We start from the raw sequence: 23,153 nt of genomic DNA on the forward strand, positions 1-23,153 counted from the left end.
ACACACATAGGAGAGAAATAATGGACTTCTTCATTGATGATAAAGCTTAAAACTTATACAAACAACAAGACAAATCTTAGAGTTATCCACTTGAGGCACCATCAGCAGAAAATGATCTCAACCCATCTATCTTACTTCTCCATAGTTGGACCATCTAGACAGAGGAACACATTATTATGCAAAGACATCCCATAAAGTTTACCTTGCCTTGGAAAGCATAAAAAGACACTATCAAGGTATATAAAGCTAATCACATATACAAACTGATAGACTAACTGAATTTTAAAATCTAATACAGAAATGCTTCTATAAATGATTAAACTTTATTTCACACTAGATAATTATCCTTCAGAAAGTCATTACTTCTTCCTAACCCAAAAAAGAAAAAAAAGGGACAAATCTATTAAAAATAATAGATCAATAAACATGTAAGGAAAACTTTCAAATAGTTATTATTCAAGGTTTATATCGGTCAAGAAAATCAAGTAGGTCCATCCATTATTTGAGCTTCCCAAGCAACAAAGCTGTAGCCTGCAAGGGTTTTGGTCTGATAGATTGAGGCAGTAGCTGTCTGTGTCTTAACGCTTTCTCATTGATCAGAAGATATTTTCCTAATACATGTTAATTTTTTTAAAAGTCAAATCTCAGTCAAGCAGTTATAATGGCAAATACATAAGAAGATTTCAAAATAGTCCACAGAAAAAAAAGGAAGTTTGGGGATCATCTACTTAATATTAGTAATTGTGTTATTTTTTTTTTAACTCTACTGTAAGTGGGTTTGGGAGTCATAAAGAAAAGGATGCAAATTCTTGCTAATTCCTCTGTTTCTCCCAACTCCAGACAGCTTTCTGTAATTGTTACTAAGTGCCTGCTCTGCTAAAAATCATGATCATGCTAGGAAACTCACAATGTGGTTGTGTATCCAACTAGGCAACTTTCCACCTTCGGTTTTATCATAGGTGCAACCAGAATAAAAGGAACGCCACAGCTGGACTGTTGAATGTCAAACCTGGCCTGTGATCAACAGGTAAGTACTAGTTCCTTTTACTTTCTGACCTGAGTAGAGAATTGAAGCGTCTGGGCTGATGTCCATGGCTTGTGTTGCCACCAGGGAGAATCACAGGAACCATGCATGTTGAAATCCAAGGGTCATACTGAGCCAGCCCTGTCCCTCACTAGCCCTGGGATAGCTGGTCCTGCCCCTTGCTGGGCACTGTAACAGGAAAGATGGTGCTGCTGCCGCCCCATCCCCCATCCTTGTGCTCAGAACTCCACCGGGATGGCCCAACCCTGCACCATAGGTATGAGAGAGCTTGCCCATGGCATGGGCCTTAGATAGCTGGCTCTGCCCCTCACCTGACAGGGTGGACCCAATGGCCCGATGGACCAGCTCATCTGCCACCCAGACCCACACCCTGGGCCTTGAGTTGCCATACCCTGGGCCTTGAGTTGGCCGGCCCTAATGGCTGCCTCATCTTTGACCTGCTGGAGTGCACAAAAGGACTGGTCCTGCAGAATGATAACCACAGAATCTTCATGACTCGGGGAAACAATAGCATATCCAAGAGGAATTTCGATGAGGGCCCAGCCCAGTGATGATGGTGTACCACAAACCAGAGGCCTTGAACCAGACCAATGACTCATTGCAAAGAATATTCTGTGGGTGGGGCTGGTTGGACAACAGAGGTATACTGCATGACACACTGCAGCTCCTGATGCCACTAGGATGAATGAAGAGGTTCTGGAAAGATGGAGGAGAGATGTGGGGGGGGGGGGTTTGGTTGTTTTGTTTTGTTTTTAATTAATTTTAGGAGGCATATTGCAGGGCTGAGAAGCAGATATAAAGGGACTGGGAGGTGAATGGGATTGGGGAACATGATGTGAAATTTTCAAGGAATCAATTAAGAATTATGCTAAAAGAAAAAAATAATTATAAGTGGGATGAGTAGTACAAAACCTCTTCAATATATATTATGAGAACATGTCTCTGAAAACATTTGATAGGCTACAAAACTCAAATGGAAACTGAGGTTAAGAAAAGTTAGTAATGTCTATGAGGTCACGTCTTAGACAAGACATAGCTGAACAAATGACTTAGTTCTTAGTTCACAGCCAACAAATTTTTGTTATATTAAATTATATTTCATATTTCATGCAGACTATGGTATATGTATTATAAAGTTTCCCAAATGATTCAAAGAGTGCTGCTTTATAAAGGTCTTATCCTGAGACTGTGTTAGATACTGGGAGTTCTGGTGTTTTGTCTTGCTTCTTCCTCTAAAGTACACTCAGTAGGCAGTCCTCTGCAATCCTTGAAGCAGCCCAAGATACCTGGTCCTGCACTGCAGGCAGCATGATGTTGGCCTTAGTCTGGGCTGTCTTTGGGGTGAGGCATGCTGTCTGGAGGTTTCTACTGCTCACCCAAGTGAGGTGCTGCCACTATGCTCCTGAATTCAGGGATTCCTTGGTTGACAAAAAATATTACCACAAACCTGTGACATAACTTACTGAAGAGGAGAAGTATAACCAGGAGCTCAAGAAAACCTAGCTGATCAAAGCTACCACAGTGACTGAAACAAACTCTGTGTTTGTAGATCCTGTTATCAGCAAATTCATCAACATGTTGTTGAAAGGAGGAAACGAAGTACCAGCCAGATCACTCATGGCCCAGGCTCTGAAAGATGTGAAAAGGAAACAGTTTGAGAAAGTACGGTGGTGGTGGTGGTGGTGGTGCTGATGATGATGCTGATTCTGATGCTGCTGCTGCTGCTAATGCTTATGCTGCTGCTACTGATGATGATGATGATGATGGTGATGATGATTCTGATGCTGCTGATGCTGATGCTGATGATGCTGATTCAGAACAAAGCACCATTGAACCTAGCACCTACATGATCTTCCACCAGATATTGAAAAACTATGAGCCTGTGATTCGGCAAGTGGCCATCCTAAAGGGGGCCATTTCTACCAGGTCTCTGTGCCTAACTAACCAACTTCGCCACTTCCCAGCCATGAAGTGGATGAGCACAGAGTTCTGAGAATAAGCAACAGCAGATGCTGATGCCAAAGAGACTGTCATACCAGCTGCAGGAGGCTCTTCCTTCCAGGGGTCCTGCGATCAAGAGGAAGCAAGACGTGCATAAGATGGCAGAGGCCGTGCATCAGACCACTGTCTCTGATGGTAGCAGAAAAGGAGCGGTGGGAAAAGGTCATGATACAGTGCCACAAGGAACTGCTCGAGCTACTGCCCTACTGGAAAGTTCTGAAAGTTTAAGATGAAGAGAGACATTTGTAATGAGATCTTAGGTCCCGTGAAGCCCTTCCTAGATTCTCTCCATTCTAGCTAGCAGTTGGGCAGAGTAAAACTTGAAGAGTGGTATTGTCCCTCACACAATAAGGCTGGGTCACTAGCTGTCTCAGGAGCAGCATGTGTGATGCCTTTTAATCCTTCCTTCCTTCCATATTAAAACTGGTTTCTCTGCTCCAACCCCTCCTAAAGAGAGAACATGGCTCCTTAGCAATTTCTCCTGAGAAACTCAAGCCCAGTCTTTGCCTCCTTTAGCTCAGGGTACACCTTTGGATGCTATGAAAGGAAGAAGTTTCAGAAAAGACTTATTGGAAAGTCCTCACCCCAGTCTCGAGAGGCACTATCATTCATTACAACTGACTGGAGTAAACACACTCCACAGAGGTCTTTCCACAAAATGTATAAAACACTATTCCTTTCTTGAAAAAAGGGGAGGGGTATGATTTATCCTCAGAGAGGGGTGTGTGTGTGTGTGTGTGTGTGTGTGTGTGTGTGTGTAGCAAAGAGGAGAGTGCATTACCTGATCTGACAAAGAGGAGGCATGACCACTCCTAAACTGCAGAATAAGAACATTGAGCAATTACCAGCCCTGGAATAAAATAAAATACACTGGTACACAATCATCTCTGAGCAAACTAGTGACTTTTTTTGAGGAGCATGCTCAGGTAAAGGTGACCTTGCAATAAGGAAAATCAGAAGCAACCCTACCCATGCCTCACTCTTCATCAGCTGTGAAGTGTCCTGTACCACAGACCCCACCTGTTTGCTGGGCACAGCGAAGAGAAAGGTGAGGACCAATTTTCATCATAACCAGTACATTTGAGCACTGTCATGTAAGCTGACACAAATCTCCACCACTGTTCTTTAAATTTTTGAAGACAAATTGCTATGACTAGACTGTCAAATTAAACCACGGAAGTCTGTTGAATTCAGACAATACTCAAGAACGAACAAAGCTGTAGTAGAAATTCTTTTCTCAATGTCCCTGGGATAAACAGTTGGTAAATAAATTGCAAACAGCAAAAGTGGGAGGGCTTTTTGTTAAGATTTCTTTTTATGGGTATGAGGACATATATGGACGTATACCTATTGCTGGACTGATGCTCATGGGAGGCAGAAGAGAGTGCCAGATCTCTCATAGGTATTCTTAGAGACAATGTGGAACCTGAGTCCTCTACAAGAGCAGCCAATTGCTGTCACTGCTGAGCCATCTCTCTAGCATCCAGTCAGAGACTTCTATAATTTTATAAACCTACCTTAATTTTTAATCTTAGTAAGAACCTGATGCCTTCCATCTGTCATGAGTGTACCACCAACTGAATTTACACACTTTCTTTTCTTCACAAATGGCCCCTGTACATAAGTCTGTAATGTTTTCCTACATTTGTTTCTTAAAATTTGTATGAAAACTTAAATACAATTATAAAACTTTATAGATCAAAAACCCTACTTATTTTTAAAGCATGAACCGAATATTTTACAATCATCTTGCTCACCCAAACTTGACAGCAATCTTTATACTCTTGACAGTTTCCAGGTATTCGATATCAGTCCTGATTTTTTACTAGACATCTTCATTAGCTCACATAACATTTAATTAATGTACACAGGTGAAAAATGTCATCCCAGTTTAGAAACACGTGTCTCTTATTTTGTACAAAATGCAAATGTTGAGAATAGATGTACATGAGTATAATAAAGAATAGAGAGCTTGCTGAAAGGCTTAGGCATACCAATAATACCAATAATGATCCCAGTATATTGTTCAGGATAAATAGAAATGCTCAGTTAACTTGGCGTGTTGGTTAAAAGCCTACCATAATGAAAAGTACTGGTTCATCTATGGAAATCTATCACTAGCAACTCTGGTATAAAAGTTCCTATGCCCCTTAGCTCTAAAAATATATTCAGTGGATATATAAATGAGAAATGGATGTATGCAGGGGCGAGGGGCATAGGTAGGTGAATACGGACAGATGGATGAAGACAAAGAAGGCAAGAAGGAAAGCAGGCAGTTAGAGATTCTACTCTGGCCACCATCAAATGTATGTCCTCTGGATCAGAAAACTGGATAGGGGTAACAGCTGGGATGATTTTGAAACAGCTCATTGTATATACTGGAATTGGGCAATTAAGTAAATGGATAACAGATGGCAGAAGCCAGGTTTTACACTGTTGGAGTAGCAGTTTACAAACATGGAGAAACAAGCAGAATGATCCTGTGGTAATGGACTCGAGTTGGAGCCATCAGTAATAACCTATGCTTAGTTTGATATGGATAGATGTGGACACATGGACCAATATTTATGAGTTAGGTCTTACATGCTTACTGCACACATATATACTCCTCTTTCTCTGTATGCTGGAAAGGCCTAGAACCAATTATACCCATATAGCAACTTTATTTTTCTTATTCTTCAATAATAATAAGTAGATCCTCGAGAAATGCTGATTCTAGGGCTGGGGTGAGGAATGCACAAGATGACTCTGGGATGTCTTACGGTGCCAGAAATTGAAGAAGCACTGTAAACAAACAGAGAAAGTGACAGCGGGTGTATCAGAGTGAGAAAGGAGTCAACTGACCAAACTCCAAATGGCCAAAGGGGAATCAATTTGATCAACAAAGTGAAGCTGAATGAAACAGAAAGCAGACAAGTTTGATGTGCTCCAAACAACCTATTTGTGATTTCAAATAGACCTATGTAGACTCTCCATCTTTGCTCGTAATGCTTAGTTCTTCTCTTCTTATGTGTAGACAGAGCTTAATTACTTGCTTGCACAGCACAGTACAGAAGAAAGAGATAGAAAATAACTACACAGTGAAGAAACTATGGAAGATGATTTAAGCCAAATGATCAAAGTTTGCACCAACACAGTTAATCTTGTTGATGGAAGGTATCCTTGATTTGATGTGATGAGGACAAAAGCTTTCTCTACTCTTCCTCACAGAAACTCATAATCACAGGGAAAATATCAGACAGATACCAATCAAAAGACAATCTACAAAATATCTTATCAGTCCACCTCCAAAGTATCAAGGTCGTCAACAGCAGGGAAAGTCAAAGAAATGTCACAATCAACCGGTGTATAAAGAGGTATAACAACTACATGGGGCATGGAATCCCAGAAGGCATAGTGAGGTAGAAAGAAAAGGACCTGAGGTAAAAACTAAGGGTGTAAAGTGTAACTCTACTACCTCTATTCATTTTCTGTGGATCTGAAACTGTTCTAAAATTTAAAGGCTTATTTTAAAAGTTCCATCAGGGGCATTCATTTTTGCCAAACATAAATCTATAACCTCCATATAATCTAAAACAAAAAATAAACAGTAAAAGTTTACCCTGCTTACACCCATGGGCTCATCTCAAACGACTCTGTTGGACCTCTCTCATCTTCAATGGCTATTGAAGTGCCAGGTTAAATATTTTGTCTCTCCTCTTCTTACCTTTGTTGCACTGTTGCACTTGTAATTATTGTTTAATATTTCACATGTCGTGATATAACACCAGAGGGACCAGTCTGTCTTGTTACCTGAACACTCAGTATTTACTGCAGTATTCTTATCTAGTATGCACTGTAAAGGACTCTTGAGTGATACTATTTATTATGCCTCTTTTGAGATTTTCCAACTGTTTTAACATGACTAAACACATACAAATATATATATTTTTTTAATTCCTACTTTCTAGTACTAATGAAATTCTTGAAGTAATTCAATTCTTCTTTAGGCGCCCCACTGTCTCATAAATGGAGTAAAAGAAAAAGGTTTTAATTATAATTTCTCAGTCTACATCATACTCAGTGACAGAAGATTTTATGCAAAAATATTTATAATTTGGTTTATCTAAAAAAAAAAGGGGGCATGAAAAATGTCTGTCAGTCACCTTTGAAAGACCTGGATAAACACCTCAGTAAATGTTCCCATTAATCCAGCCACAGGGAGTATTAAATATTTAGGACTGTGGTGCCAACTACTTTGTCAGAAGAGCTCCATTTAAATTCTCTCCCCTGTTACCAATTGTAGCTGATGATTTAATTAGGTGGATGGAGTTACTTACAATGATCATTAATAAGCTGTGTTAATGTCATGAAAATTCCTATTCTCCAGAGTTGAAGAACCACACAAAAAGAAACCCGCCTAGTGAGAAAGATAGCCTGTCTCTCACAAAATGCATTCTGCTTTTTCCCACTCCAGTAATTAGTCTTGTTTTGTTTGGTGTGTTCATACTAATTACAGACACAGTCCTATTTTGCTTTGTATAACAGATTACTTCATTTGATTATATTCTCAGAGAGTTGGCATAGTATGAGTTTTACACAGTATCAAAAGAAGCCTTGTTGTGTTCCTTTTCCAAGGTATTGTAGCAAGCTGCTCCTTGTATTATTGTCAAATAAAGAGAGTATCAGAAAATTAGTAAGTATTTAAAACTAGGTCTTTAGAGACTATGTGTTTCAATAACTTTGAACACTTAATTTGGGGGTCCAGATATGAGTTCTAAAAAGAAACAATCCCCATTTCTAAATGAACATAGGAACCGTAGGATGGGTAAGAGGGTGCCACGGAGAACCCTGAGTTTGTATCAAGAGCTGACAGCTCCAAGGGAGTCCCCTGATTCTATGATACAAAGTGGGAAAACAAACATTATATATCCAGGTGCAGTGTGTCCCACGGTGACCTCTATGGCTCCATGGGGCACCCACAAGTACAAAAGGAATTCACCTCTAAGTTGAAATTGATCTCAGAAGTCCACTTCCAACTCTAGTTAACCGAATGACAAACTGGACGGTATTTTTCTCACAGGGACAAGAAAGAACACGGAAATAAAATTGGTCCTATATATAAGGAGGCCTGCTGCTTTAAAGGATACTTTTAAAAAAATACACCCACTTAAATCCCTTTAAACCTGACAAGAAGCTCCCACAAAGGATTCATTATTTAGAGGAACCTCTGCATTGAGATGGATTAAGACTTTCTTGCCCTGGGAGAAAGGAACATGAGACAACTAATTCAATAGAAAGGATTAGTTTATCTCTTGAACCAATTAGAGTCCCAAACTACCTGGTGAGACTGGTCATTTTTATCTGAGAGGAGGAGGGGCAACCTCGGGGAAATCTCATCCTAGCATAACAATAGTTGGACACTGTAGAGTCAGTCAAGGAGAGATCCAAGGGAGATTCATTCACTTTTTTCAACCGTTTCTTAATGGAATGTTGTGTGTGTGTTTGCGTGTGCGCGCACACGTGCGTGCGTGCGTGCGTGCGTGCGTGCGTGCGTGTGTGTGTGTGTGTGTGTGTGTGTGTGTGTGTGTGTGTAGGACACAAGGAAACACGGGGTGGACACCACCTTCCTGCCAGCTGCCATACCTGAGCTACTGCATTTCTGTGTCACAGCTGTGTAAGTCAGGTGGCCATCTTCACATTATAGATAAGGAACCAAAGCCACCGGGCACAAAGTTTAAGGTGCCACACCCACAGCAGCTGCAGACTCTACACATTCCTCTGCTTATCCCATGCCCTATGCTGGTTGCTATTGGTAAGGACTATGACATCATCTACCCTCCAGAAACTAAGTCCTTAAAAGGGATAAAGTCCTTAAAGACAGAAATAAATATCACTGCAATAAATATTTCCACACAATGTGAGGAGCAGTAATGCAAAGAAGTTTAAGGACTGAAAAGTGAGTATGAAATGAAATTTCAATTGAGTCTGAGGTAAATTTGGACATGTGAATATGAAGGAAGCATGACAGGAAAAAAAAGCAAAGTATTAGAAAGGAACAGAAACTAGATAGATGATAGACAGATAGGTAGATGATAGAAAAGTAGATGATAGATAGATAGATAGATAGATAGATAGATAGATAGATAGATAGATAGATAGATAGATGATAGATAGATAGATACATAGATAGATACATAGATAGATAGATAGATAGATAGATAGATAGATAGATAGATAGATAGATAGATAGATAGATGATAGATAGATGATAGATAGATAGATAGATAGATTACCTGCATTCAGATCCTCAGAAACTACACAAAGGCAGACATAGTGGTTTATATCCATAATCTTCATGGTGAGACAGAAGGTGGAGACAAAGCATCCCTGGAATCCTACAGAATAGCTAGTCTGGCATATGTAGTAGTAAACAAGAGACCTTGTTTCAAACAACTTAGAAGACAAGGATTGACACTCGGGATTGTCCCCTGACTTCTACACTCACATTATGGCATATACTCACCTGTACTCACATATATGTACACATAGTCCCAAAGATGTGAATGTATGCACACACACACACACACACACACACACACACACACACACACACACACCAAAAAAGAAAAAGAAAAAGAAAATAAAAACCCAGCCCAAACATTAAATTTTGACTTAATGATTTATTTACCTTTCTAGTACCAGTTTTCCTTGTCTAGAAACAGGGAAAAAGAGAGAAACAAATGGATCCAATTAGGGTAAAGCTTAAATAAAAGCATTCCCTTATAGAGTACCAAAACTAGAATTAAAAGATTTGGAATGAAAATTAATAAAGAATGTGTAACATGTTTAAAGAACTAAGAGGATTAGAAAACATGAAGAAGGAAGGGAAAGAAGACTGAGAAATCTTCAGAAACATCCACGGCAGAAGACTGAGGCCTGTAATTCCAGCCCTTGGAAGGCCGAGGGCAGAAGATTGCATGTTCAAGGCCAGCCCCAGCTTTGGGTGTCTATAAAAACAGTTTTGGAGCCACAAAGTACAACAACATATAAAGCTAACATATTAAGTAAAACAGAATAGAACCTAACGGAAAAAATGAATGGGAAAGGACTTGGCAGGAGGAAAGGCAGCTACCATTATGCCCCGTGGGTCAACAGGGGCCAGGCCAGTGGTAAGCTAGAGCCAGAATGCAGCAACTTATTCGACATAAATTTATACTAGAGACCTTCTTCACATATATTGTGTCAATATTTACGTCAGAGAAATTGGCACACACCAAGTCTGGATACTGCTCCCAGATCCGGCAGCCAATTGCTAAAATTTATCTCCACACTACTATGACAGACACAAAAATCGCCATAGACTCCTTACTGATCACCCTGGGATCATTATTAAATATAATAAGCCCTAAATATGACTATCAGGTTCAGGGAAGCCATTCACAATATTTAAGGTTATCAAAGGAAGAAACACAATAATATTCAAAAATACCTATAAATATACATAGTAAAACCAAGAAAATCTATAAGTAAAATGAATAAACCTATCAGTTTGTCTTTAATTGCTATGATATATATGCCTAAGTATACAAACACAACCTGCTCAGTCCATATACTGCTACTGGTATGTGTATGATTTCAGAGTTAACATTTCAGGAGCACCAATTTCTGAACTCCTGTGCACTAGGTGTAAGTGCTGCTGACCAATACAATCATCCCAAGAAGATGCATGTAAAGACTGTGGTATAAGCACTGTTTCTCATTCCAGGATTCCAGAGGCTACCAAAGTTTCTGTCATTGAAGGAATGGACAAGTAAATGTAATGCATGCTCATGGAAACATAAACTAACATGTTCACATTGGCAGAGGAAATTGACAGAGTGTTTAGAGAATCATGAAGTTTATACAAACTGAAAACTCACATGAAAAAAAAAAATGTCCCTGGTGCATGGGCAGGCTTCTGGAATCCAGTACCTGTGGTGTGGCACCTTGCACAGCCTTGGTACAGTGGGAAGAGGCTTGGACCTGCCTAGGCTCAGTGTGCCGGGCTCTGCTGACTCCCCATGGGAGACCTTGATTTGGGGGATGTGGGGATGTGAAGTGGCTTGGGAGGGAGGGCTGGGAGATGGAAGGAGGGAGGAGGTGGGATCTGTGGGTGGTATGTAGAGTGAGTAGAAAATTTCTCAATAAAGAAAAATGAAAAAAAAAATAGTATGTTTGCTAAGGGCATATACTAAATATATGAGCACATGATTGGGAAAACATATTCTGAAATCAATGAGGAGGATGCTTATGGTCAGACTATGATAATTGTTAGGATTGGACATAAAGGAGGGAAATCATTCTAAAAGAAAACAAAAGGATGTTAAGAAAATGAGGAACTCACCATGAGATACATGAGACCGAACTCTGAGCTCTGGCACTAGACATTCACAGTAGAAAAATATAATGGGCTCTGATTTCCTCTACGGGGGCACATTCACCAAGAGGGAAAGAGCCGTATGTGTCATGTAACTAAATTTCAGTTGACAGAGTCCATATTGCCCAGTCCGTTCTCAGTGATAAAAACAGTCGAATGTCCAAATGATAAAGTGACACACTAATTCAAGGGTGCATGCATCCCTTTCCTCTGCCTGCTCTCACCAAAGAAATCAGCAACGCACAGCATTGGCATGGAAGGATGCTGTCTCTTCCCCACAGTATGCAACCTGTCCAAACTTGACTTTATTAGGCCTGTGCTTGTGCAAACTCCCAAATCCCTGAAGAAAAATGACTCAAAAATCTCAGATTCAGTGAGCAGATCAGCTTAAAATAGAAGTAAAATGAGGCATAGTTTGTCTAGAGATTTTTTTTCCCTTGGAAAACATGTACTACTCTGTGCAATTATATGGAGAAATGAAACTGCTACAGATGGCTTCCTAAGACCATTAATACCATAAGACCATTATACATAATTTTGTCATTAATTGCAAAAATCCCATTGATTGTAATCTACAAAGGTAATAAATCTAACACACACAATAATTGCTTGTATTTTTAAACCCTAAGAGATTAGACATTTGTCTCTGCTCTTAACAAGGGAATTTAAATATTAAGAAATAAATTTGAAAGTTCTACCTTCAAGATGAAAATAGAAAAGCTGCCGGAGTTACATAAAAATACATGAATTCCATTTGCACTATTAACCTCACTCTAGGGTTCCTCTAAAAGTTGTGTTAGAAAAACCGAACATTAGTACAATTTACTGTCCTTGAATTGAACATTAAAAAAAAAAACATGGTTCTCAGCTCAAGTTATGTTAAAATTGTCAAATATTTTATAACATTTTCTTAATTGTGATTACAATTTATGTATATTTAATTATGGGCATCTTTGTGTCTCCATTTGTATTTTAAAAATAAATTTCAAAATACATAATCTCAATAATATAAGTACATTTTATTAGATTTTTAGCCTTATAATTCAGCAACAAGCACAAAAGTTTTAGTAATGGTTTAGAATATTCTATATGCTTGCTGTGACAGGACAGTTAGTATAGCAGGCTTTCTTTTGGGCTACCAATTAGCTCCCAAATCATGACATGGATGGAGACTTATCATTAGCTGAATGCTCGGCCTCATTTTATGCTTGTCCCACCAGTTCTTATAAAGCAAATTAACCGGTTTCTCTTCATCTGCGTTTTGCTTGGGAATTTTTACATTCCTTTCTTTCTGTGTGTCCTACTCTGGCTGGCTGGCCCTAGATGTCTCCCTTTCTTTCTCCCTCATTCTCTCCTTTCATTCTTCTCTCTTCTCTCCTCCTACTGATTCTTTCTGTCTGTCAGCCCTGCCTATTCCTCTACTGCCTAGCTATTGGTCATTCAGCTTTTTATTAGACCAATCAGGTGCCTTAGGCAGGCAAGGTGAAAAAAACAACACATCTTTACATAATTAAACAAATGCAGCATAAACAAATGTAACACACCTTTACATAGTTAGACCAATATTCTATAGCATAAACAGCTATAGCACATCTTTGCCTAGTTAAAGTAATATTCCACAGTTAGGAATGGGATCAAAATGAAAATATTAAAGAATAATGTACAAAACTAAGCTATTGTGTTTTTCCCTCCTTAATATCACATTTAACTTTGATAAATAAAAGTACACATTATGGTTATATGTAGGAAATAAAACTATAGAAGTTATTTAGTTTTAACCTTCATGTTTTCTACATTTTTCAATTATCTTCCTTGGATTTATACCTTTTTTAATAGGAAAAGATGAAGTATAGAGTTTGAAAAACTATGCTCACCATCCACAGTGTGGTCAACTAGATATCTGGAGTTTAGATGAAGAACAGATCATCAAAATTTCCAAGTAAAAAACACATTTGAAATTTTATGATTAAGAATATGTTTTTAAGAAAATAGGTTAGGACCCTGGACAAGGCAAGAGTAAGTTGGTATTGGGTGAGAGATAACCTTGCTAGCACGATTCTAAACTCTCTTGAAAGCTCATCAAATTGTTGATTAACGCTAGAGCTGTGGCGCATCACTAAAGTGCTTGCCTTACAAGTACGGTGACCTAAGTCCCCTACCCACCACCCATGTAAAAACATTGGCTGTGGTGGCATGCATTTTGTGATCCCAGCTCTGAGCAGATGGAGACAAGCAGATCCCCAGAGCTCAATCACCAGCCAGCCTAACTTACTTGGCAAGCTGAAGGCCAATGAGAGACCTTGTCTCAAAAATAAGGTGGATGGTGAGGAATGACACCTGAATCTTCCTTTAATCTCCACAGGCAAGTGCACACATGTGCATGGGCACACATGTATATGTCTACCCCTACACAGAGATGCACATGTACACACATTAACATATACACGTAGGCACATACACAAAGAATTAAAGATGTTGATTAATTTGAAATTCAAAGTTAAAGGTGCCTGACAAACCTCAACATTTTATTATAATGTCTTAGAAAGCAGAATGTATGTCTTCATATAAGTTTTAATAGTTAGTATTATCTCAGTGTGTGCATGAACACCTACACTCATCACACACCACACACACACACACACACACACACACACACACACACACACACGTTATAAATAAAAATGACAAAAGAACCTTTAAGATAATATCTTTCTTCCCACTTTTTTAAATAAAAGAAACATAAAACTTTCAGTGTCAGGAATGTTTCTAAAACTCCTAAGATTCAAAAAGGATAGCCAAATTAGATTTAAAAAAAAAATAAGCAATTAACTTCAGTGCAAATATGATGAGCTAATAAGATATTTAAGTATGCAAAGTGGTGCTTAACCTCAATGTTGATATTCAGATTAAGGCTACAACTGGATATTACTTTATATATAGTAGTTTTATTTTTAAAAAAATGAAGTGCTAGCTGGGTGGTGGTGGTGCACGCCTTTAATCCCAGGACTCAGAAGGCAGAGGCAGGTGGATCTCTATGAGTTCAAAGCCAGCCTGGACTACAGAGTGAGTTCCAGGACAGCCAGGACTACACAGTGAAACCATGGCTCAAAAAGCCAAAAACAAAGTGCTTAACAAAGTTTGATACAAAGCAATCAAACTTCCATTTATTACTGGCAGGGATCATAACTGGGGTGAGTGTTTATGAAACTACTTACCCTATAAAGTTAACATGTCCACACTGTGTGACTTAGCAATTCTATTTGGGAGTGAAATGTTGCAAGTGATAAAAACTTGGGGAATTGTGTAAACTGACATTCTTTAGACCAGTAGTTCTAGAGTCACGACCCATATCAGCATTATTATTAGATCAAAAACCTATAACTAGACATGTCATAGGCTTAGGGGAGAACCTACAACTCTTATCTTCCTAAATGGATGTAGTATTAAACCCTCAAGGATCTCTTACAACACAGACTCTAATACCTACAAGTATCTGATCCAGAAGTCTGGAGTGGGCCGCTAGAACTGGCATTTCTACCAGCACATCAAATGGTACTGATGTTGTTGCCCTGGAAACACAGTGATGCTCCAAAACAGATTCCCACCTGTGTAAATGTGGAATGAGAGCACTCCTGTGACCTTTCCAAGAGCAGCACCTCAGCGAACAACAACATAGTGGATAAAAACTGAATGGAGTGGACCCAAAGAAACCGGCTCCTCTTTGACTTTAACACACTAGAAACATTATCTACTTTCTATCCTACAATCTGAAAATATGACACTAACACTTTATCAGCAACAACAAATTAATCAATCATTTTCTAATTGGGAGTCTTTCCTGTCAGCATTTCTAGTTTCTCACTAATCTGTGAACTGCTTTTTATAGAAAACTGAGTAAATTATGCAAGAGATCTAATTATACCTATTTTTCAGAAGACAGGATAGATAAACCATGAACTTAAGTAACAAGAAATGAGCATCTGATTTTAATTTACCTGCTCTCAACATCAGGAAAAAGAAGAAAATTTCAATTACAGGTTACATTCACAGTTCCTAGGAGCCTGACAACCTCTAAACAATTCATTTTGAAAACAATTGTTTTGCAGTTCCCAAAGATGTCACCCCTGGGGTTTTCCATGACAGGTTTTAAATCATAAAATTATGATTTTATGTGCAGGCTAGAGAGGTTAGGGGTTAGATTTGCCATTTCCTGTCTTGGTGTCATCAAGCAATGACAATATAACCTCACCATCCCCTATGGCTAGCAGAAGAAAATACATGGTTACGTAAGAGGTTTGCATCTTCAAAACGAATTGTTTTACCCAAAATAAAAAAGATCCCATGTACAAGCTATTCATGAGTTGATGGAAATAAACTTATTTCTGTGGGGAGCTATATAATCAGTTATAAACCTTAAAATAATAACTAGCTATTGGTAATTTCCACTAAAAAGCTGTGCATGCCATGTGAGATCCCGCAAATGAATAGTAGCTGCTATAATTGTGAGTAGTGTCATAACAAAGGAGTTAGGTCACACTGTCAAATCACTGAGGAAGGACACAGCCTGAGGAGGAATTGTACACGAATCAATACATAACTAATAAGGAGGCAAAACTGAAGAAAAACCTCAGGAATTGTATAGGTTTCTACAGACCTAACCAAAATGCCAGTGGGTAAAAATCTGCCTGGAAGCCAAGGTGTGTCTTGTGCTGTGACCCCTCCTTTCCTTCCAGTGCTGAAGTTCTCATGTGGTACAACAGGAACAATTCAGTAGCCTGCCTCATCCCAGCTGATGTTCTCCACAAAGACACCTGGGTCAGGAGGACAGAGGAAACCAAAGCCCCTCCCTTCTGGGCTCAGCTGTCTCCTTTATCTCCATCAGATGCCTCTTCCACTTCACTTGTGTGCTCTTGCTGCAGCCTGTTGGTAACTCACCCCATTGTTTTGAGAGTTAAAAAAGGTTCGAAAGCTAGCCCATGGTAATCACTTCATAAATGCTGCCTACTTTATACAGTGATCTATCTCCAGTTAAACGTAAGAGTCAGGGTTGAGGGCAAAGATTAATGGCAGAGAGCTTAGCCGGCATCTGTGAGGCCCTGGGTTCACTTTCTAGCATTACGTCAAAATAATAATAATCTGAGTTTGGGGCTATGAAAATGTTATGAAGGAGATAAGTATTTTAAGATTCCCCAGTTTGAAGACTTAATCTGTATTATTAAATGTATATGATGAGCGTTGAAGTATACAAATTAAAGCTGCTTTTTAAGAAGTAAAATATACCTGCTGAAGATTTAAGTTTGTGATTTGGGGTGGAGTGGGGTGAGGTTTTCTTTTTTTATTAATTGCTATTATATTTGCTTTGGTTTTGTTTCATCCTTTGGTTTGGGAGAGTTTTGTGGTGGGGGATTGTTGCTTGGTGTTGGATTTTTATTTCTGTTTTGGGTTTTGTTGTTTGTTTGTTCATTATGGTGGGTTTCGTCTGGCTGACAGGCAACGGGGCTGTCTGTCATCATCTGCCCTTGCTTCTGCACGCAATGCAATTCAGGCGGAACAGTCTATGACTTAGAGCACAAAGCGTATCTGCAAACACCAAACTCGGAAGTTTCTCACTTGAGGCTTTGTGTGCAGATGATCAGGTGCCACAGGGCTGTGTTTTTACTGCTGTCCCCACCACTCCCTTCTGGAAGCCACATATTTGAGGGGCTTCCCCATAGGGTGTAAATGAAGCATTTAAACACAGCTTTCTAAATGTTTCTTGATTCAGAAGCTCTGTTCAAATCAACAAGCTGATTGTTTCTTTTTAAAGCAAATAAAGGAATCCTTTATCCTAGCCCCACAGCCATGCATGAGCTCTTTGTAGAAACAAAGTGAACACATGTGTGCTGTTTCCTATGAAGTACAGCAAAAGCTGGGTCCACATCAACCATTTCTAACTAAAGTTACCGTCCCTTGACTCTCTAGCACCTTATACACTACAGAGCGGAGCCTGCCTTAGTGTTGGTGTGATGTCTCATGATTAACATCTGGGATGTTTGAGATCTTCAGACTCAGGCCTAAAGCTTTGTGTTTGTCTTATCTCGAACTTTCCCCATCCACATTATCAATCTTGTACTTTTTCTCACCTGCTCTCACACATTGTAATCTAAATTGAATGCTATTTTTTAAAGCTTTTCTTTTAAAGCTAACCATGGTGATTCAAACCTCTAATCCTAGCACTTGGAAATCTAAAGCAGGGGATTTCCCCAAGTTCGAGGCCAGCATTGGCTATTAAGAATGAGACTTTGCATCAAAATAAATAAACCCAAGTAAATAAATAAATACCTTACTAGAAATTCTGCAATAAAAATAAATAAATAAATAAACCTTAGTAATTCATACTGCTCCTTCTAAGTCTCGGGGGACACTGAAGAAGAGTGCACAAAGAATACAGGATCTGGAAGACAGGTAGAAGGGCAGCAAAAATCTAATCCTTTAGATGGAACCCAACCAATATAACGACAAAACCAGAGCAGCTGTGGCTTTTTGCACTGGGCCAGAAAAGGATAGGTTCTTCCAAGAGTGGAAGTGGATGAGGAGGGACTCACAGGATCCTATTCCTTTTTGCTGAACTATTGGCTACTTATAAGCTCCGGGAGAAGGGGAGCCATTATTTTTTGTTGGTACCCACTGGTGACTCCATTGGTCTCCAAAAGGTAATTCCAATCCTACCATGCATTGGGCCCTGGCCAAACCCCAGAGAACACAAACAATGCAAATGGACATGAACATAAGAAGGAAATTAGTAATGAAAGTAAGAGGGTGGTAAACAAACAGAAAAAAAGAGAAGTGATAGATGGTAAGAACTACAATCAAAATGCATTATGGATATATATGAAAATGTCAAAGAACAAATGTAATTAATAGAAACATCTCTTCTTATTTGCTAAATAAACCAATGAGTTTCCCTGGACTTGTGACTAACATGTTACATACACACTCTTGTAGTTTTTCACTATCCTAAGAACTTTAAAATTACAACTATATTCATTTCTGAAGCTCCGTATTTCCAAGATGCATATTTTTACACTCCATAAGATAAAAATATGCTGAAGCTAGATAAAAAGAAAAACTAAGGTTTCCTAAATCTCTGCTCTCTGCATACCTGTCTAGAGACAGAGCTATAGAAATAGAATCATTCCATCATTATGGGGAAGGTCATGTCCTCACCAAAGCAACAGAGACACAAAACTATTGGCTGCTAAGAAATTGAAATCAACCTAATGGGTTAGATTGTATGATGCTGTGGACATCATCAGTCCTTAAAACTTACACCGTTCTTTATCATAATACATAATTACACCTAAATTGCTAACGAGGGATAGACTATGGAAACACAATCCTGGATAATCCAGGTGATAATGTTGATGTGTTTAGAAGTCAGGTCAAGATTTCTACATTGATGATACTATAATCAATTCAGCTACAAGAACATAAATGCCAGAATGCATAAGATGTCTATAAACATTTAGTGGGGAAAGGTGAACCTGGCTGATGTGGTCCAGTATGAATGTCCACTGTACCCCTCATGTGGGATTATAACTGCCCCAAAACAAAACTAACAGTTTTTCAAACACTTACACGAAGGCTTTGCTTTCTCCTTAACCCTAATCACTAATTTGTCTTTCTCACTTGTCCCTCATCTGCATTCCTTCCCCTGGACTGAGAACTCAGGGCTGTTTCTTCTCTGAGAAGTGACCACTGTCCTTCCTGCTTCTGCTCCTTCGCTTTTTACTGCAAACCACTACACTATACCTTCCTCTCCAGCTGAAGTTGTCTCTTTTATCAACCTGCCTTTGCATCCCAGAATTTGTCTTTTGCTTTCTGCCTACCAGCCTCCTTCCTTCTCTTCACCACCCAAGATCTTGCATGAATAGTTCATGTTTGCTTCTCTCTCTGAGCTACTCACTCACTGTCCCCCCCACAGTGAAATATACCAATGGCCATGTCTGAATGTCTCTAAGGGGCACGTCGTCACAGTACTATAAGGCCTTTTCTCAGCCCTTGTTCTTATTCCCCTTGCAGCCTTCCACAATCCTACCATTATCCTTCCATGCTCCCTCATTCCATAGAGCTATTGTTTTCCTCTATGTCTAAGGTCCCTTGCAGCTAATACCCAAGTGTAAGTAGCACCATTATCCTCCGCTCTATAATATAAATTTCCTCACATGCATCCTTTGTATTCCTGGAATTTTAGACTAAGGACAGAAAACACTAAATATCCTCACAGAAATCTCTTAGATGGGCAATCTGTGTCTCTTTCTCTTCCTCACTGTCCAGACTATCTCTTCTTCAACTTCCAAGTATTCTGGCTTTATATATTCTAACAAGTAGTAAGAATGGGAAATGGAGACAAGAATTCTACTTCTATTGGCTTTTATGGATGTAATTATAAAAATCTCTCCATTTTTATAAACACCACATGTGTCAAACAGTTGAAAGATGCCAACCTCTATTGCCCAGACTTGTCACCTTTTCCCATCCCCCACTGGAGAACTCTTTTTTTTTTCTGTGTTCACAACTTTGGATAAAACAGTTCCCTCCCTCTGCTCCTTACTTAGACTTAATTTTGGAATCCACCCCTCTCCTCTGTTCCCAGGAGAGCTAGATTCAGGTCACTGCTATTTCAGGGAGGCTGTGCCCCAATTCTGCATCTCACAGAGGAACAGATGTGGGAAAGCAGCAAGAAGAAACTTACAAGACAGAGGGGGCAATAGTCATGGCCAGTTCGATTTCTGGAAGCACAGGACAAAGATCAAGAGGGTAGGTAGAGTCAATAACTACGAGAACAGGACTCTAATGAGGGGCACTAAGGAACACACTTTAGCTGCTGTTCTACTCACCAATAAGTATAGACACGCAGGAAAAGGAATCTGAAAATAAGTGCACTTGTGCTGTTACTTGAGGTTCGGCATGAGATAGTACTCATTCTATTTTCATATTAACACTTACAGCATTTGCATTTTACTATAATCTCTCCCACAAGTAACATAAATAACTATTGATTGAACATTAACAAACAATTGGTATTTATTATGTATCTGTCAAGTAACATGCACAGAACACATGCCTTAAATACATGCAATAATTTTAATACTATTTCGAAAGAAAAATGAATTCACAGTGTTTAGAATATTTTAGATGTCATCCACAATTTATGGATGATTAGGTTGGAAGTAAAGCCCAGCTCTATGCAACAAGAAAGTACCCACTCCACCCATGACATCATAATGAATAATTCTTGAAAGATTCTTTTTTTTTTTTCAAAGTGTTTTGAGAGCTCCTTGAAGACGTGGGCCATGTTCTGACCCATGAATGAGATCACTTCATGAAAAATAGACTCCTGGAGTTGAATTTAACTTGTTTGTATTTGTTTGAAAGGAATAGAGCAGAGTTTTATAAATCTATGGAGAAACAGGGCAGTGTAATATTCAGAGGTGGGAACATCCAAGGTTCCTAACTCATCATGTTGTTCAATTTTGCCCAAGGCCAGTCTTGTATTATTATCTCCAAATACCTAAGAAATAAGATTTATCTCCAAAACCCAACAAAGTTCATTAAATATAGATGACTGAGAAAGAGAAGATCTGAGACTAGAGTAATCCAACTCCTATTTGCCCAAGGCAAAAATCTTGAAGGAAAATAATATATACTACTATGAATTTCATTCCTCTCACCTGTGACATCATTTTGGATATATGCATTTCAGTTCCCAGGTAAAGGGCAATAGATTGAGTTGTGTTGTTCTAAGTGACTAGTGTGAATTATTCAATCCAAGAAGTCCTTTCATCACAAATACTTCACACACAAAACAAAGCTAAACCAAAACATAGTGGATTTCTTCTGCCAAACGACCTACCATGCATCAATGCACCAACTATGTAATGGTATAAAACTTATTCTTGCTATGTCTTAGTTTTATCAATAGGAGTGTTGAAACCAATGAAAATGTTCTCTGCGGTCATAGACTTCCTAGAACAAGGTAAATGCTCAAATGCTACCCTAGAAATTTCCATAAGAACACATATGGTAGTCTAGTTTATATATCATTTTATCCCCTTGAAGTTATAAAGTGCTAAAAGGGATACCATAGTGGTCAATAGTGAATTTTTTTAAATGTGAAACAAAACATTTTTGTCTGAAATTTCTAACAGTGCAGGCAAAAATGAAGTTGTCTTTATATTCATTCACTCAATCCCTCTATTCTCATTCCATCAAATGCCCAAGCACATCTTTAAAGTCTCCTGGTATGACAATCCTCTACTTTCATTTCAAAAAGCATTTAAGGGAGCTTTGGCCCACCTCCTCAGTTACACTCTTGGTGCTTCCCTCTCCCATCTGTTCATCAAGTTGACGAGCATCAGTTGTAATCTCTAGGGAATGAGAACACCTCTTTCATTAAAGCCTCTAATTTTTATGAGGAGAGTGCTGGAAGTGCTACAATAATATTAGTTAATGAAGAGGAGGTTGTCATCATTATGTGCACTATGAATCCCTCTCTTCCTGACTGGCCAGGTGTTTGATAGACATATACTCTACTGTTCAAATCCTCACTGTTGAAAAATTTATGATGAATGCAAATATAGCTTTTTTTGACTTGTGGGGTAAGATTGCAAGCAATTAATGAATGTCTGTAATGTTCTTAGAAAGAGATGGAATTTCTGTATAAATATTACAGGTTATTACATCATGGAGTCTAAAATCAAAATCAACTTTGAGATGCATCCATTGAAAAAGGAACAAAAACCTTCTCAAAAAAAGCCTACTCATAGAGGAATGGCACAAACAGAAACAAAACTCTCTGTTTTCTTGTGGCTGACCAAGCAATATCAGACCCTCTAGCCTTCACCTATACACTCCACAATGAGGATGTCAAGCAACTATGTGGCTAGATGTTATATATTATTGATTTGGGAAAATTTATATATTATTGAAAATATAAATAGACAAATGATGATGATGATAGGAGATAGATAGATAGATAGATAGATAGATAGATAGATAGATAGATAGATAGATAGATCATATTCCCAATCCAGTAATCCAGTATTGGTGCACTGAAACAATTTGAGAGGTGCTTTTTAGAACTAGGACCTCAAAGGTACCAAAAACACAATTTTCATGCAAGTCTCTAGCAACAAGCCTAGAAGGCAACAGACATTCATAGGCAAAGCTTTGGCTGATCTCAAACTTATACTTCCAGTTTGACTCTGTCATTCCAGTTTTCTGCTTTTTGCTCCATGTAGACAAAGGGGAATGTATGCATGCATATGTCCAAAAACCATGTTTCTCATCCTCTTCCAAAACTGCCACTGTGTCCCCATCCCCAAAATTCCATTATCTCTAAACAGTAACTGCACCATTCCACTTGCGTTTGTCAAGAAACTAGATCCATCCTAACTGTGTTCTTTGCCTTATAGGCCTCTAACCCAACAATAGAACATTTGGCCCTGTTTTCCAAACATCCAGGGTTAGATGGCATCTTACCACCTTTATTGCTACTATGCTAGCCCAAATTACCACCAATGCTTGTCTGGAACATTGAAACAGTGAATCCAGTTGAGTTCATTCATTGATATTTTCTCCATTTGAGTGCATTCTCAGGAAATAAGAGCATGAAATTCCTGTGCACATCACCCTAAAACAACTGCATGCTTGATTCCTCCAAAAGCC

At 38.8% G+C, this 23,153-nt stretch overlaps 1 long non-coding RNA gene and 1 pseudogene across 1 annotated transcript; both read left to right on the top strand.

Moving 5' to 3' along the window:
• Positions 1–2,353: 2,353 nt before the first annotated feature.
• Positions 2,354–3,279, top strand: LOC102915210 (small ribosomal subunit protein uS7m pseudogene; annotated as a pseudogene).
• Positions 3,280–8,875: 5,596 nt separating this feature from the next.
• On the top strand, positions 8,876–21,462 carry LOC143274452 (uncharacterized). Its single transcript, XR_013053098.1, has 3 exons — positions 8,876–8,984; positions 13,281–13,383; positions 21,397–21,462. It is a non-coding gene; the product is annotated as an uncharacterized LOC143274452 (long non-coding RNA).
• The last annotated feature ends 1,691 nt before the right edge of the window (positions 21,463–23,153 follow it).

Source organism: Peromyscus maniculatus, chromosome 8, assembly GCF_049852395.1.
Source record: "Peromyscus maniculatus bairdii isolate BWxNUB_F1_BW_parent chromosome 8, HU_Pman_BW_mat_3.1, whole genome shotgun sequence".
In the NCBI taxonomy this organism is placed as follows: domain Eukaryota; kingdom Metazoa; phylum Chordata; class Mammalia; order Rodentia; family Cricetidae; genus Peromyscus; species Peromyscus maniculatus.